The sequence below is a fragment of the Nicotiana sylvestris genome, chromosome 3 (assembly GCF_000393655.2).
Source record: "Nicotiana sylvestris chromosome 3, ASM39365v2, whole genome shotgun sequence".
Classification (NCBI taxonomy): Eukaryota; Viridiplantae; Streptophyta; class Magnoliopsida; order Solanales; family Solanaceae; genus Nicotiana; species Nicotiana sylvestris.
In genome coordinates this window covers 144851713-144870523 of record NC_091059.1, presented here as the reverse complement: position 1 = coordinate 144870523, position 18811 = coordinate 144851713, and positions in this window count along the sequence as shown.

Here is an 18811-nt window from a genome sequence, read left to right as displayed (position 1 = left end):
AGATCAACACTTACTTCGGTTGGGAAATTAAGATCCCGTTTGGCCAAGCTGCTAAAAATAAGTAATTTCGGTCAAAAGTGCTTTTTGAAAAAATAATTTTGCAAAGTAACAGTTTGTGCTTGGCCAATTCATTGAGTTGTGCTTTTTGCAAGTAGATTATGTTTGGTCAATCATTCCAAAAAGTACTTTTTGAATACTAAATTACAAAAAAGACCGTAAAAGTTTAATTTGCAATTACTATTATTTAAAAAATATAAATGAATTTAAATATTTATTAAATTAAAATATAATTTAAAGATTTAATCATTATAAAAGTTAAACTCATTAGTTATCCATTTTCTAAAAATATGATAGAAAAAATATTCCAAAGATAAATAGGAGAAAGAGAATAAAAATATGATAGAATAAAACAAAGAAGAAATGTATGATAAAAGAGAAAAAGAAAATAGATTTGTTAAATTAGTGAAGGATAATTTGAAAACTATAAATTTAAAGTAAGGATATTTTTGACTTGAATAAATTAACTTTCTGTTTTTGCTTTTGCTCTTTGGAAGAAGATAGAATTTATAGTTTCTCCCCAAAAGTAGAAAAATTGCTTTTGTTGCTGCTCAAAAGTATTTTTTTTATTTTGATCAAATATTTTAAATTTTTCAAAAAGTACTTTTTTTAATAAAAAAGATACTTTTTGCTTCCCAGTAGCTTGGGCAAACATGCTATAACACTCTATGTTCCCTAGAAAACTGTCTTATTTTCTCTTACACCCTATTTCTTTGGTTTAAGTCCTCAATGTTTTTAATTTGATTGATAAACTACCCGCTTTTCTCAACAGTTTTCCTACATCACATTTATATCATCTCATTTTCAAATATTACTCTATAAACTTGCTTACAGCTAAAGTAAGGATCAATAAAATTGAATTACCAATACTACCGTCGCAAACTTAAATTGGAATGTGTGGTAAGCCTTCTTTTTCATAAGAGTTAATACCCTCAAACTCGTCTACACTATACAATTTTTGTCAGTTTCCTACCTAAACTATCGAGTGTCCCCGAAAATTTCCTGAACTATATTCCGCTTCATAATAAAATCCCTCATCTCATTCTTACTAATGCATATGATACACACTCTAAATAATTTTTAAAACCTGCCATGTGGCAATCCACGTGGAAAATTAATAACATTAATCTTATAAACATGCTTAATTAATATATGTTAATCTAATTACGTGAAAAAATAAAAAAGGGTTTATTTACCCAAGTCCGTCATTTACTCCTCTCACAGTATGGTTTTTTTGCTCTCATCGGAAAACTTCTCTCATCTCCGATGAGACACACCTTTTCTAAGTGACGATTCTTTCCATTAATCACGATTTCTACCATCAATTTCTTTGTCTATTGTTGCTGATATCCGAAATCAGGATTAAATCTAGGGTTTTGCTGGTGAATCAGTGTAAAGAATTTGGATTTAGGGTACTGAAAATTCTGAAAATTGTTTGAAAGAAATACCTTAGTTGTTAAAGAAGATAACTTCATTACATATCCTATTCTTTATTCCCTATTACAAATACTTGAAAGGATGTTCTTTCTTTCAAATAAATTTGGGTAAGAATAAAGGATGGATAAAATGATAAAGATAAAAAATAAACTCAATAATAACAACAAAGAGAGAATTTCAAGTGGATTAAGATGAAGAAATGGAGAAAAAAGGTTTAAAAAACTGAAGAAGAAAGGTAAAAAAATGGAGAAGAAAGGTGTTGTTATGGAATAATAGAAAATAAAGTAACACAAGAGGAATTTAGAGGGAGATAATTAATAAACTTTTCTTGATGATGATCTTATACAAATGAGTAGAGAAGTCTTCTATTTATGATAGAGTTATTTGGTGACCAAGTAACTAGTCTTAGTGGCCAAGTAACTAGACTAGTTTATGACTAACTAACTTTCTCCCAAATAACTTCATAATACATGGACATTCACTCTTAATAATATTTATAACACTTCCCCTTGAATGTCCATTACTAAATAATGTGACTCGATAAAACTTTATTAGGAAAAATCCAGTGGGAAAAATTCTAGTGAAGGAAAAAGAGTATACATGTCTAATAATTGCTTTTTGGTTGCCTCGTTGAAAGCTTGCAAGGAAAACTCAATGGGACAAAACCTTGTAAGGAAAAAAGAGTACAACGCATATTAATTCCCTCCGATTAGAGCATCAATTCACATCTTTGAGCCTTCGCATCCCAATCTTGTAAACTAGCTTCTTGAAGATTGATGCCGGTAGAGATTTGGTGAACAAATCAACCATATTATCACTTGAACGAATTTGTTGCACATTGATATCACCATTCTTTTGAAGATCATGTGTGGAAAATAACTTTGGTAAAATGTGTTTTGTCCTATCTCCTTTTATGAATCCTCCTTTTAATTAGGATATGCATGTTGCATTATCTTCATACAAAATCGTGGGTAGTTTGACACACTTCAAACCACATTTTTCACGAATAAGATGTATTATAGACCTCAGTCATACACATTCTCGACTTGCTTCATGAATAGCAATTATCTCTGCGTGATTAGATGAAGTAGCCATGATTTATTGCTGAGTCGATCATCAAGATATGGCAGTGCCTCACATATAAACACATAGCTTATTTGAGATCGTGCCTTGTGTGGGTCAGATAAATACCCAGCATCGGCATAACCAATAAGACCGGGACTGCAATTATTGCCATAAAATAAGCCCATATTAGTAGTCCCTTTTAGATACTACACAATATGTGTTTGATTACATTCCAATGTCTCCTTATAGGAGTAGCTATATTTTACTAAGACATTAACTGAAAAAGTTATATTAGGCCTTGTAGTGTTAGCAAGATACATTAATGCACCAATTGCACTAAGATATGGTACTTCATGACCAAGAAGCTCTTCATTCTTTTCTTGAGGTTGGAACAGATCCTTATTCACATTAAGTGATCGAACCACCATCAGAGTACTTAATTGATGTGCTCAATCCATGTAAAACCGTTTCAATACCTTTTTTGTGTAGGCAGATTGATGAAAAAAATCCCGTTTGCATCAATTTGCAAACTGAGACATAATTTTGTCTTTCCAAGATCTTTCATCTCGAATTCCTTCTTTAAATAATCAATTGCCTTTTGGAGTTCTGCAACAGTTCTAATAAGGTTTATGTCATCAACATATACGGCAAGTACAACAAACTTCGGTGTTGTTTTCTTTATAAAAACACATAGACAAATGACATCATTTATATAATCTTCCTTTAATAAATACTCATTAAGGCGGTTATACCACATTCTTCCTGACTGCTTTAGAACATACAAAGATCTTAGCAATTTGATTGAAAACACGTCCGAGACTTTGAATTATGTGCGTCAGGCATTTTAAATCTCTTGAGAATTTTCATGTATATCTCATTATCAAGTGAGCCATAAAGGTATGCGGTAACTACATCCATTAAATGCACGTCAAGCTTTTCATGGATAACAAAACTAGTGAGCTAATGAAATATTATTGTATCCATAATGGGTGAATATGTCTCTTCATAATTGACACCAGGACTTTGTGAAAATCATTGTAAAATAAGGCATGCCATATATCTTTGTACCTCATTTTTTTCATTTCTCTTACGTACAAAGACCCATTTGTCACGACCCAAGCCAATGGGCCATGATGAGTGCCAGAGTCCTACCTGTCGAACACCCCTAAGCATGTGTGTAAGATATAAACATGGATTACGGGTAGGTCATGAATAACATCTATCAATAAAATATTGAATTATGTGAATAACATACGTGAGGAAAACATGTCCAAAAGACATATATACATATACATGTGAAATATGGTAGGGCGAGCCGACAAGGCTGCTATAGACAACTATATATCAAAAATTAAAAGCCAACAAGGCCACATACTATCCAACTATACATGACTATATACAAACCTCTAATAGGGTGTACAACTGTACAAAGGACGGGACTGGGCCCCGACGTACCCATATCTACATACAAAAATAACATAGCAAAATCAGAATAGCAACTCCGGATCAAGTGGAGCACACCAACTCTCATTGAGCTAGAATCCTAAGAAAGGGGGTCGTCAACCTGTCTACCTGCACCTGCGGGAATGAAACGCAAGCCCCAAGCAATAGGGGTGTCAGTACGAATAATGTACCGAGTATGTAAGGTATGGAAAGTAATATGTAAAATACATAAAAGAAGTAGGAAGTAAAGGACTCAGCCTGTGAATCTGAATATCTTTGTGAATCATGAAACATGTATGATGACATGCATATGCGTATAAATGTCATATCATGCATAAGTATATGTGTGTGTATATAACCTCATCAAGCCTTTGAGGGTCCCATCATATCATCTCGACCTCTGTGGGCGAAATCATCAACATATACTAGCTGATCAGGTGGTGGTGCATATATAACGCCATAATATTTCCTCATACCCCATATACATATATATATACATGTATATATAACACCATCTAGTCATGGGTCAATATGCATGTATAACTGAATGCAATGCATAAGAAGTGAGTTAATAAGATTTCTCAATATGTCATAAGATCAATATGCCTTCGGATAAATTTTATCATTCTACGTATTTTTCTGAGACCCATGAACAGAAGATATAATAATAAGACACATGGAAAATCAAGAACATAGGCACCCCTAATGCTTCTATGAATAAAGGTATTTATGAAAGTTATATGTTTGCTCGTTTCATTTGTATCGTATGAATCATGCCAAAAGGAAAGAAGGGATAGCCTTAACATACTTTACTTGACGAATTTATCAAATACTTTTACTTGAGCTTGCCAAGAACAACTTTTGCTCCTTCTAAACCTTTGAACAAGAACTAATCACTTCTTATGATCATGGCATACTTCATGTTGTTGAACATATGAAGTATTATGTGTATACGTTTTTGGCTATGTTCTACGGTAAGAGGATCCCCAACAATAGAAGGAAAGTCTTCAACATCCTTTCTATATCTCCAATTTGCCAAAGAAAAATAACATATGGCTTAAGGGATGTGTCTTGCACTTTCACGTGTAAGCAATGCATATCAAATGCTATGACTCATTTATGCACATTGGTGCCATCCTTGGCCTAACTTAATGCCACGTGGCAACCCATTAAAAATTCTTATCCACTTATTCCTATTTAGTACCATAATTATTTCCACAATTAATCAATTATTCACATAATTAATTCTTGCACACAATTTACTTAAATAATAATATACTTCATATACCTTACCATTATGGTCATGTGATACTTTGTATGACACTAGTCCATAAATACCGGGTATTATAGCTTGGACCGTATATTATTCCTAATTGACAACTATTAGTTTGTATGAGTCCACCAAAGAGTAGAGTACCTGGTCCTCTAAAAGATTTTGATGAGAATGCTAATAAAACAGTACGTAAATGAGGCAGAGAATTTTTACGTGGAAAAATCTCACACAAGGGAATCAAAAAACCACGACCTACACCTGTAGGCTTTTAACTTCACTAACTTGTAAAGAACCTATTACAAGCCACTTTGCAATGACTCCATTGCAAAGTATTTACTCAACTAACTTGTGGTACTCTTACCACAAGCCACTTTGTGACTTCCTAGTTGCAAAGGTTTTTTCTAACTTGTGATGCTCTCACCACAAGCCACTTTGTAACTCTAAAATTACAAAGACTTTTGCCTATGACTTAATCTAGTCACAACATAAACTCAAGGAGTTTACGGATTTACAAGAGGATTCCTAATCAAACGCTTCTAGCTAAGCAGTTTAGGAGATACAATAAGTACAATAACAAAGTTACAACTCAACTAGGACAACAAAAAACTATCTTTTAGGAATTGGTCCGTAGTTGCATTCAACTTTGTTCTTCAAGCTTGAGAGGATTGATTTCTCTATTTTGACAAGAAGCTTGAATGAGAAACTGAAACCTTCAAGTGATGTTTTGTATAAACTCATTGTAGGTACATCTTGATCACATCACTTGAAGTTATGTGAGCACTTTATTTGGTTAGAGAATGAGTGGGCGCTGGAAACTGTGTAGTGCGGCAGAAACAGTGCCGTCAGTCACTTCATTTCCAGTTGTATCCAATTGACTTTGTACTGCTATGAGAAAACCACAAGAGTATCAGGTCCTTGTGTGGGTTCCTAGCTCCTGAAGTTGTAGTAGTTCACCTTTAGCTGGAATCCGTTAAGCTTGTAGTATAGTCCAAGTAGGTCAGATTCCCTATCTTGTTCTTAACAGTAAGTTTGTTATATCATCAAAACATAAGGCATGAACATTTATAACTTATCAACAACCTTCAACGGAACTCATTTTCTTTGATTTGTTTACCATCTAACATTCACGACACTTACTTATCCCCTGTTACAAATAACATAAATACTTATAACCTTAAAAATAATCTCATTTTCTAGCCTATGTCGATTAACTTATGATGAAACTTTAACATACAAAAACGTGAAATGTAACACCATTTATAATCAACATGCTTAACACCTTTAGGTGTTTGGACTACAGGACCAAAAACTTCATGTTTCGCAAGTGAATCCAACTTAGATTGGATTGCTTCTTGCCATTTTGGCCAGTCACATATTTATCGACATTTTTCAACAGATTGAGGTTCAAGATCCTCACTATCTTGCATAATGCTAGATGCAACATTATATGCAAAGACATTATCCACCACTATATCCAATCGATTCAAATTCCTCTCAGTATCGATTGAGTTTATTGATAGTTCCTTATTCTCTTGAGTGTCTGGCTCATTGATTTCCTCATGAATCTCAGGATTGGTTAAATCGTGGATTTCTTCATGAGACTCATTCGTAGTGTCACATTGATTATTTATTTTCCTTTTTTCTAGGATTTCGATCCTTAGAACCCAATGGTCTGCCACGCTTTAGGCGTGCTTTTGACTCATTGGCTATGACACTATAAGATTGTTCAACAGAGACGTCAATACGGATTGGAACATTCTCTATAGGGATATATGATTTCATTATCCTTTTCAAATCCGTAAATACATCTGGCATTTGATTTGCTATTTTCTGTAAATGGATAATCTTTTGCACCTCTTTTTTATAAATAGAAGCACGTGGATCAAGATGCGATAATGATGGATTTTTCTACAAAATTTCTTATATGGTTTCACCATTTTCTCCCCTAATTTTGGAAAAAATGTCTCATCCAATCGACAATCTTTCGAGCAGTGAACAAATCTCCCGTTAATGTTTCGAGATATCCAATAATAGAGGGCGATTCAAATACAACATATATTTCTATCCTTCTTTGGGGACCTATCTTGGTGCGATATGATTGTGCTATAGGCACATATACTGCACTCAAAAATTCTTAAATGGGATATATTAGATTCATGACCCAAAACTAATTGCACCAGGAAATATTTATGATAATTTGTCGGTCTGAGACAAACTAGCATTGTTGCATGCAAAATGGCATGATCCCAAACAGAACTGGGTAACCTTGTTGTCATGAGTAACGATCTTGCTATTAATTGCAGACGTTTAATCAAGGACTGTGCAAGGCCATTTTGAGTGTGAACATGAGCTACAGGATGTTCCACTTTTATCCCAATTGATAAGAAATATTTATTAAATGCTTGGGATGAAAACTCTGCAGCATTATCATGTATAATAGACTTAATTGGATTATCGGGGAATTGTGCCCGTAATCGAATTATTTGTGCCATTAATTTTGCAAATGCCCGGTTGCGAGATGACAATAGGTACACATGAGACCATCTAGAAGATGTATCTATTAGAACCATAAAATATATAAACCACCCACTATGTGGGTGAATAGGTCCACAAATGTCCCATTGTATATGTTCCAAAAACCTAGGGGACTCAATCCCAACATTTGTTGGTGATGATCTAATGATTAACTTGCCATGATAACAAGAAGTGCAAGAAAATTAATTATTTAAAAGAATTTTTAAATTCCTCAATGGATGCCCATTTGAGTTCTTTATAATTCATCTCATCATAATTGATCCAGGATGTCTCAATCGATCATGCCAAAGTACAAAGGTATTGGGATCACTAACCTTTTGGTTTACGATAGAATTTGCCTCAATTGAACTAATTCTTATCCAATACAGGCCAAAATAAAAATGGGAACTTCTCAATAACCATTTTCTGACTAGACACATTCTTGGTAATGATGAGATATTCAAGATTATTCTCATCTATTGTCTCAATATGATATTCATTTCGGCGGATATCTTTAAAACTCAACAAGTTCCTCTTGGACTTAGAGGAGAATATTGCATTATCTATGATAAGTATTGTTCCCTTAGGCAGAATTATAGTAGCTTTTCTAGAGCCTTCAATTAAATTACTACAACCAGAAATTATAGTAACATCTGCCTTACACATACTTAAATGAGAGAAGTATTCCTTCTATTTGAATATTGTTTGTGTTGTACATGAATCAATTAAACAAATATTTCTACAATTAAACTTTGATCCAAGTTTACTTCGTGAGGTATCCATATTTGCTTCCCATGATTTGATATACAAAAGAAATATACAAATAAGTATTAGTATTTTTAAAGAAAAAGGAAAAGGAAATAAAGTTAAATTAATTATTCAATAATGATCTTTTAATGCAATTTTGAACAGCTTTGATTAAGATACTAATTGATACTAATAACTCATGTAAGAACTATGATTACATGATGTTTTTATTAGATATTATAAATAGACAAAAATAAAAACTAAATTACTCAATCATATTTAACCACGGATCCATCACCGATCAAGTGGTCTATTTTTCCATCAGGGTACTTAAAAAAGTCTGCCACATCCAAGTGGGTAATGTCAAATTCATTGGTAGAGACAAAATTAGCTTCTGAGTCTTTATTCTTTAGAGATGCTTGATAAATCTCAACTAAATATTTTGGTGTACGACAAATATTTGCCCATTGTCCTTTTCCACTGCAACGATAGCATTCAGTTTCTGAACCCATTGCCTTTGGCTTCTCATTTTATCCTTTCCACTTTTGGTGGTTATTTTTTGGGGGGATGATTAACACCAGAAATATTTTTTCCATGGCTACGGCCACGGTGTCACGACCCTAAACCCAGACCCGGTCGTGATGGCGCCTCTCGTGAATACAAGGCCAGACGACACTTCCCATTTTCCGATTATTAACAGTTAATAATTTAGAAAAAGTCTAAACATGAATAAATAAACCAAAGTTTAAGCAAATGATAGTATAATATGCGGAATACAGTCCAAACACAACCCGATACCGGAGTGTCATTAGTCATGAGCATCTAACAAAACGAAATACTCCAAACATATATAACTGCAGAGTTTAATACAGAAACTAAGAACAGAAAGGAATAAGATAGGGAAGAGCTCCGGGCTGCGAACGCCAACAACTACCTAAAGACTCCTTGGATCCGCCTGAGCCGGAATGATCAACACTCGGGAGCGGGATCAGATACGCCTGAATCTACACACAGGGTGCATGGAGTAAAGTGAGTACTCCAACTCAGTGAGTAATAATCATAAATAAAGGCTGAAAGCATGAAATCACATAAGGCGCAAATCATGCTATAATGAAACAGTAAAACCATTAAAATAGTAAAACCGATGAAAGATAGGTAAAAATCCTTTATCTCAATTTAACTTCATGAAAAGCCTTTTTCAACAATTAAGCAGGGAATTGACAGTAAGTTATGAAAATAAACACGTAAAGGTTCTCCCCTCGGGCACAGTATCAACAAATCTGCCCCTCAAGCAACATCTTAGAACAGTACCAGCCCCTCGGTTCACATAGAATAGTACCAGCCCCTCGGGCAATCACATAGAACAATGCCAGCCCCTCGGGCTCAATCTCACATCACAATGGGTACCCGCGCTCACTGGGGGTGTACAGATTCGTGAAGGGGCCCCTTACGGCCCAAGTGCAATATCAAGCCACCTTGTGGTATCATCACTAGCCTCTCGGCCTCATATCAATCAAGCCACCTCGTGACATACATATCTCATGCCCTTGGCCTCATAATCAGTATCAAATGTTTCCTCACAACATATGCCATCGGCCTTACTCAGTCAAAAATCCTCACAAGCCACTGGGCCAATAGTAAAACATGTTTCTCAGCCCAAAATCTCATTTAAAATATCTTTTAAGTGTCAAAATAAAGTAAACATGGCTGAGTACGAAAACAGTGAAATATAACATGACTGAGTTCAAGTATAAAGTTAAAACAGTGAGGAAATACCAATAAAAATCCCCGAAGGGTTCAAATAGTTAGCACAAAGCCCAAATATGACATTCAACCCAAATCATGATGATAGCAAATAGATTTCAATCAAATACACGGCAAAATAGTCATTCGACACGGACTAAGTCACAATCCCTAACAGTGCACGACCCCAAGCTCGTCATCAAGCGTGTGCGTTACCTCAATATAGCACCACGATGTGCAAGTCCGGGGTTTCATACCCTCAGAACATCATTTACAATCATTACTCACCTCGAATCGGTCAAATCTCTAGCTCACGACGCCTTTGCCCCTCGAATCGGCCTCCACTCACGTCGAATCTATCCAAAATCAGAACGAGGACGTAAAAATATGCTAAGGGAACGAAGACCAAACGAAAATAATCAATTTACAACATAAATTCCGAAATTACCAAAACTCGACCGCCGGGCGCATGTCTCGGAATTCAATAATTTTTACATTAAGAGATTCCTTATCTCCCCACGAGTTCATACATATCAAAAGTTCTGAAATCCGACCTGAAACGGTCCTTCAAATACTCAAGCAAATGTATAAGTTTCCAATCCATAGTTTCCCCAATTTTCACCCTTAATTTCCATGATTTCTAGCTTTAATCCATGTATTAATAGCATAGGAACGAATTTTAGGTCCAACTTCCTTACCTCAATGAAATTCCCTTGAAATCCCTCTTTCAAATCGTCTAAAAAGCTCCAAAGCCGAAGTCAAAAATGGTGAAATAGCTCAAATTCGCGAAGGCCACAATTTATACCTTCTGCCTAGACATTTTTGCATCTGCAGCTACATTTCTGCTTCTACGGTACCGCATCTACGGTCAAAAACCACCGCATCTGTGGTCCTCACTTAAACTCCCATTTCCGCATCTGCGGCTTCGCAGATGCGGTCCTATTAGCCACTTTTGCGGTTCCTGCTCCTCAAGCCCTTTTTCTGCTTCTGCGGCCGATCTCCTGCATGTGCGGTCCCCAATCCGCAGGTGCAGAAATACCAGAAGCAGCAAGGTTCAGCAGCTGCAACAAGTCTCAAACCTTTACGTCAACCATCCGAAATCACCCCAAGGTCTCCGGGACCTCAACCAAGAGCACAAACATATCCTAGTACCTTATTCAAACTTGTACCAATCTTCAAAATACCTCAAACAACATCACATCAACCAAAACACATCAGATTCCAGCCTAAGTTTCCAAAATCTTCCGAATTCCGCTTTTGATAAAAAACCCAACCAAACCACGTTTGAATGACCCAAAACACATACATCCTAAACAACACAACAGAACTACTGCAACTCTCGGAATTCCATTCCGACCCCTATATCAAAATCTCGCCTACCAACCAGAAATCGCCAAAATATCAACTTCGCCAATTCAAGCCTAAATCTACTCTGAATCGCCAAAACTCATTCCAATCTCGCTCCTAAGTCCCAAATCACCTCCCGAAGCTATTCGAACCATCGAAACTTACATCCGAGCCCTCTAACATACAAGTCAACATCTGGTTGACTTTTCCAACATAAACTCACTCCAAAGAGACTAAGTGTCTCAAACCTTACCAAAATCATTCCGAATTCGATCCGACCAACCCGATACCACATAACATGGATAACAAAGCATAAAGAATCAGAAATGGAAAAAACGGAGCGGTAACTCATGAGACAACTGGACGGGTCGTCACATCCTCCATAACTTAAACAAACGTTCGTCCGCGAATGAGTCAAGAAACATACCTGAAGCCTCAAACAGGTGAGGATATCTACTCCGCATCTCCTGCTCGGTCTCCCAGGTAGCCTCCTCCACGGGCCGACCTCTCCACTGCACTTTCACTGAAGCTATATCCTTTGACCTCAACTTTCGAACCTGACGGCCCAAAATAGCTACTGGCTCCACATCATAAGTCAAATCATCATCCAACTGAACCGTGATGAAATACAAAACATGAGACGGATCCCCAATATACTTTCGGAGCATAGAAACATGAAATACCGGATGCACACTCGATAAGCTTGGTGGCAAGGCAAGCTCATAAGCCACCTCCACAATCCTCCGAAGCACCTCAAAAGGCCCAATGAACCGATAACTCAATTTACCTTTCTTCCCAAATCTCATAACACCCTTCATGGGCGAAACCTTCAACAGAACCTTTTCACCAACCATATAGGACACATCTCGAACCTTCCTGTCAGCATAACTCTTTTGCCTCGACTGCACTGTAGAAGCCTCTCCCGAATCACCTTCACTTTTCTAAGGCATCCTGTACCAAGTTTGTCCCCAATAACCTAGCCTCACCGGGCTCGAACCAACCAACTGGAGATCTACACCGCCTCCTATACAAAGCCTCATATGGAGCCATCTGGATACTTGATTGGTAGCTATTGTTATAAGAAAACTCTACAAGCGGTAGAAACTAATCCCATGACCCTCCGAAATCAATGACATACGCACGCAACATGTCCTCCAATATCTGAATAGTGCGCTCGGACTGCCCATCCGTCTGAGGGTGAAAAGTTGTGCTCAACTCAATTTGAGTACCCAACTCTCGCTGCACAGGCCTCCAAAACTGCAATGTAAACTGAGTTCCCCTATCTGAAATGATAGAAAATGGGACACCATGTAAATGAACAATCTCTCGGGTATAGATCTCTGCCAACCGCTCTGAAGAATAGGTAGTACACACAGGAACGAAGTGCACAGACTTGGTCAGCCGATCCACAATCACCTAAATAGCATCGAACTTTCTCAAAATCCGTGGAAGTCCAACAACAAAGTCCATAGTGATCCTCTCCCACTTCCACTCGGGAATATCTATCCGCTGAAGCAAGCCACCCGGTCTCTGATGCTCATATTTCACCTGCTGACAATTGAGACACCGAGCTATAATTCCCACGATATCTTTCTTCATTCTCCTCCACTAATAGTGCTGCCTCAAGTCCTGATACATATTCGCGATACCTGGATGGATGGAATACCGCGAGCTATGGGCCTCCTCCAGAATCAACTCCCAAAGCCCATCCACCTTGGGCACACAAATTCGGCCCTGCATCCTTAACACCCCATCATCACCAATGGTCACATCTCTGGCATCATCATGCTGAACTATGTCCTTAAGGACAAGAAAATGTGGATCATCATACTGGCACTCTCTGATGCGATCATATAAGGAGAAACCACACAAGCCAATACCCGACTGGGTTCCGAAACATCTAGTCTCACGAACCGATTGGCCAAGGCCTAAACATCAACCGCAAGAGGTCTCTCCCCAACTAGAATATATGCCAAACTCCCCATACTCACCACCTTTCGGCTCAAGGCATCGGCCACCACATTGACCTTTCCCAAATGGTACAATATAGTGATATCATAATCCTTAAGCAACTCCAACCAACTCCGCTACCTCAAATTGAGATCCTTCTATTTGAACAAGTGCTGAAGGCTACGATGATCAGTAAACACCTCACAAGACACACCATACAAATAATACCTCAAAATCTTCAATGCATGAACTATGACAGCCAACTCTAAATCATGAACGAGGTAGTTCTTCTCATGGGGCTTCAACTGACGAGAAGAATAAGCAATAACTCTACCCTCCTACATCAAAACACAACCAATACCAACTCTCGAAGCATCACAATACACGGTATATGAACCTGAAGCTAATGGCAAAACTAATATTGGAGCTGTGGTCAAAGCTGTCTTGAGCTTCTGAAAGCTCTCCTCACACTCGTCTGACCATACAAATGAAGCACCCTTCTAAGTCAACTTGGTCAAGGGCAATGCGATAAATGAGAATCCCTTAACGAAACATCGATAATAACCTGCCAAACCAAGAAAGCTGCGAATCTCTGTGGCTGAGGATGGTTTGGGCCAACTCTGAACCGCCTTTATCGTCTTCGGATTAAATTGAATACCCGCGCTGGACACCACGTGCCCCAAGAAAGCCACTGAATTGAGCCAAAACTCACACTTGGAGAATTTTGCATAAAGCTTCTCCTCTCTCAATCTCTGCAACACAACTCTCAAATTCTCCGTGTGCTCCTCCTGACTACACGAATACACCAGAATATCATCAATGAAGACTATGACAAATGAGTCAAGATAAGGCCGAAACACACTGTTCATCAAATGTATGAACGATGTTGGGGCATTGGTCAGCCCAAAAGTCATTACCAAGAACTCATAATGACCATATCGGGTCCTGAAAGCTGTCTTAAGAATATCCGAGTCCCTGATCTTTAACTGGTGATAATCTGAACGGAGATCAATCTTGGAGAACACTCTCGCTCCCTGAAGCTGGTCAAATAAATCATCAATGCGAGGCAAAGGATATTTGTTCTTAATTGTTACTTTGTTCAATTGCCTATAATCAATGCACATCCTCATTGTGCCATCCTTCTTCTTCACAAATAGAACTGGTGCACCCCAAGGTAACACACTAGGTCGAATGAACCCCTTATCAAGGAGTTCCTGAAGCTGCTCCTTTCATTCCTTCAACTCTGCTGGTACCATACGATACGGCGAAATAGAAATGGGCTGAGTGCCCGACACCAGGTCAATACCAAAATTGATATCCCTATCCAGTGGCATGCCCGACAGGTCTGCAGGAAACACATCGAGAAAATCCCTCACAACTGGAACAGAATCAATATTGGGAGTCTCAACACCGACATCCCTCATGAAGGCTAGATACGAAAGACAACCCTTCCCAACCATATGCTGGGCTTTCAAGAATGAGATCACTTTATTGGGAACATAATCAGTCATGCCTCACCACTCAATCCGTGGCACACCCGGTATAGCCAATGTGAGTATCTTAGCATGATAGTCCAGAATAGCACAATACGGAGATAGTCAATCCATGCCCAAAATGACATCGAAATCCACCATACACAATAATAGAAGATCCACACGGGTATCCAGACCCCCAATAGTCACCACACACGACCGATACACACGGTCTATAACAACAGTATCGCCCACCGGGGTAGATACATGAACAAGTGAAGCAAGAAACTCACGGGGTGTACCCAAATAACGAGAAAAGTATGATGACACATATGAAAAGGTGGAACCGGGATCAAATAATACAGAGGCATCTCTGTGGCAGACTGAAACAATACCTATAATAACAGCATCAAAAGCAATAGCATCGGGTCTTCCCGGAAGTGCATAGAAACGGGCCTAACCGCCACCTGATCGACCTCCCCTCTCTGGGAAACCCCTAGCTGACTGGGTAGGTGGTGGTGAAGTAACTGGCGCTGAAGTCGATGACTGATTCACCCGTATGCCTCAAGCTGGAACCAACATAGCACATAACCGTGCCATTGACTAATTAATAGTGGACTCCCCCACTTGGCTCGAAGCCATAGACCAAAACATACACAATAACTCATAATGCATATACTTTATTGCTTCCATAATACCATAGTGAGATTAAACTCAATCCTTCATAAGCTCGCGAAACACAGACCATCTGGTACTTTAACTCTTATGCAAATCTCGCATTTACTCTCGTAACAGTTAAACTCACTCTTTTAAGCAACCCAAACTTAAATTGCAACACATATATTTCACTTGTAAATGAGATCTTCTAAAAGACAACATAAGGATCACACAACCTCAGAACACTCCGTAGGAGATAACCCACTGCTTTGCCTGAACCTAGCATTTCTGTATACCTTCCACCGTCATAAACATTACACAATCACTCAAACTTCCTGATTCTGAACTCGGACTGCAACATGAAATTTACTCCACTCCCAACTAGGAAACATGGGAAAATTTTTCACACTCCCATAACTCGGGGCTATACCTCCAATCAAGATAAAAATCGAGCACCTAGTAGTTCTTCTATCCTCCAGCAGACCCTTCTTGTCGTTCCCAAATCATATGAATACATCTCGTAGTCACATCACACTCATCACGTAACTATCCAATCATTAGCTCCCTTAATAGGGACACAACAGAACAATGGATCCAGAAACATGCGCTCACGAAATCAACCGCTCAAGGATCAAGCTATAGGCAAAAATCCGGCCTCAAGTCTTCCCGACTGGCCCAACATCAACATACAGAGATCACGTCTCGCCCCTTGATCGGGGAAATCACAAGCCATCGATGCACATCGGATACGGAGCGCTCATGCGCGCATACAAATGCGTGGAAGGAATTCAAAGTGTTACTTTTCAAGCTGAATCAAGAACGCACGATAAGAATTCAAGAATGTGAAATTTTTCCTAAAGGTTCTACAGCCTCCCGAGGATAAATACAGACGTCTCCATACCGATCCACGAGATTCTACTAAACCTGCTCATGACCCGTGAGACCTATGTAACCTATGCTTTGATAGCAACTTGTCACGACCCTAAACCTGGACCCGGTAGTGATGGCGCCTCTCGTGAAGACAAGGTCAGCCGACACTTCCCATTTTCTGGTTATTAACAGTTAAGCATTTAGAAATAGTCTAAACATGAATAAATAAACCAAAGTTTAAGCAAATGATAGTATAATATGCGGAATACAGCCCAAACACAGCCTGATACCGGGGTGTCACTAGTCATGAGCATCTAACAAAACAGAATAATCCAAACATATATATAACTACAAAGTTTAATACAAAAACTAAGAACATTTAGGAATAAGATAGGGAAGAGCTCCGGGCTGCGAACGCCAACAGCTACCTAGAGACTCATCGGATCCGCCTGAGCCGGAATGATCAACACTCGGGAGCGGGACCAAATATGCCTGAATCTGCACACAGGGTGCAGGGAGTAAAGTGAGTACTCCAACTCAGTGAGTAATAATCATAAATAAAGACTGAAAGCAGGAAATCACGTAAGGCGCAAAGCATGCTATAATAAAGCAGTAAAACAATTGAAATAGTAAAACCAGTGAAAGATAGGTAAAAATCCTTTATCTCAATTTAACTTCATGAAAAGCCTTTTTTAATAATTAAGCAGGGAATTGATAGTAAGTTATGAAAATAAACACGTAAAGGTTCGCCCCTCGAGCACGGTATCAACAAATCCGCCCCTCGGGCAACATCTCAGAACAGTACCAGCCCCTCGGGCTATCACATAGAACAATACCAGCCCCTCGAACGATCACATAGAACAATACCATCCCCTCGGACTCAATCTCACATCGCAATGGGTACCCGTGCTCAGTGGGGGTGTACAGACTCCTAGAGGGGCCTCTTACGGCCCAAACACAATATCAAGCCTCCTCGTGGCATCATCACTAGGCCCTCGGTCTCATATCAATCAAGCCACCTCGAGGCACACATATCTCAGGCCCTCAGCCACATAATCAGTATCAAATGTTTCCTCACAACATAGGCCCTCGGCCTTACTCAGTCAAAAATCCTCACAAGCCACTCGGGCAATAGTAAAACATGTTTTTCAGCCCAAAATCTCATTTAAAAGATCATTTAAGTGTCAAAACAGAGTAAACATGGCTGAGCACAAAAATAATGAAATATAACATGACCGAGTTCAAGTATAAAGTTAAAATAGTGAGGAAATACCAGTAAAAATCCCCGAAGGGATCAAATAGTTGGCACAAGGCCCAAATATGGCATTCAACCCAAATCATGATGATAGCAAATAGATTTCAGTCCAATACACGGTAAAATAGTCTTTCGGGACAGACTAAGTCACAATCCCCAACAGTGCACGACCCCACGCTCGTCATCAAGCGTGTGCGTCGCCTTAATATAGCACCACGATGTGCAAGTCCGGGGTTTTATACCCTCAGAACATCATTTGCAATCATTACTCCACTCGAACCGGTCAAATCTCTAGCTCGTGACGCCTTTGCCCCTCGAATCGGCCTCCACTCGTATCGAATCTATCCAAAATTAGAACGGGGACGTCAAAATATGCTAAGGGTACGAAGCCCAAGCGAAAATAATCAATTTACAATATAAATTCCGAAATTACTAAAACTCGACCCCCGGGCCCACGTCTCGGAATTCAATAATTTTTACATCAATAGATTCCTTATATCCCCACATACATATCAAAAGTTCTGAAATCCGACTTCAAATGGTCCTTCAAATCCTCAAGCAAAGGTCTAAGTTTCCAAGCCCTAGTTTCCCCAATTTTCACCCTTAATTTCCATGATTTATAGCGCTAATCCATGTATTAATAGCATAGAAACGAGTTTTAGGTCCAAATTCCTTACCTCAATGAAGTTCCCTTGAAATCCCTCTTTCAAATCGTCCAAAAAGCTCCAAAGCCAAAGTAAAAAATGGTGAAATATCTAAAATTCGCGAAGGCCACTATTTATACCTTCTACCCAGACATTTTCGCATTTGCGGCTATATTTCCGCTTCTGCGGTACCGCATCTGCAAGCAAAAACCAGCATCTGCGGTCCTCACTTTAATTCCCATTTCCGCACCTACGATCCATTATCTGCATTTGCGACTTCGCAGATGCGGTCCTATTAGCCGTTTCTGTGGTTCCTGCTCCTCAAGCCCTTTTTCTA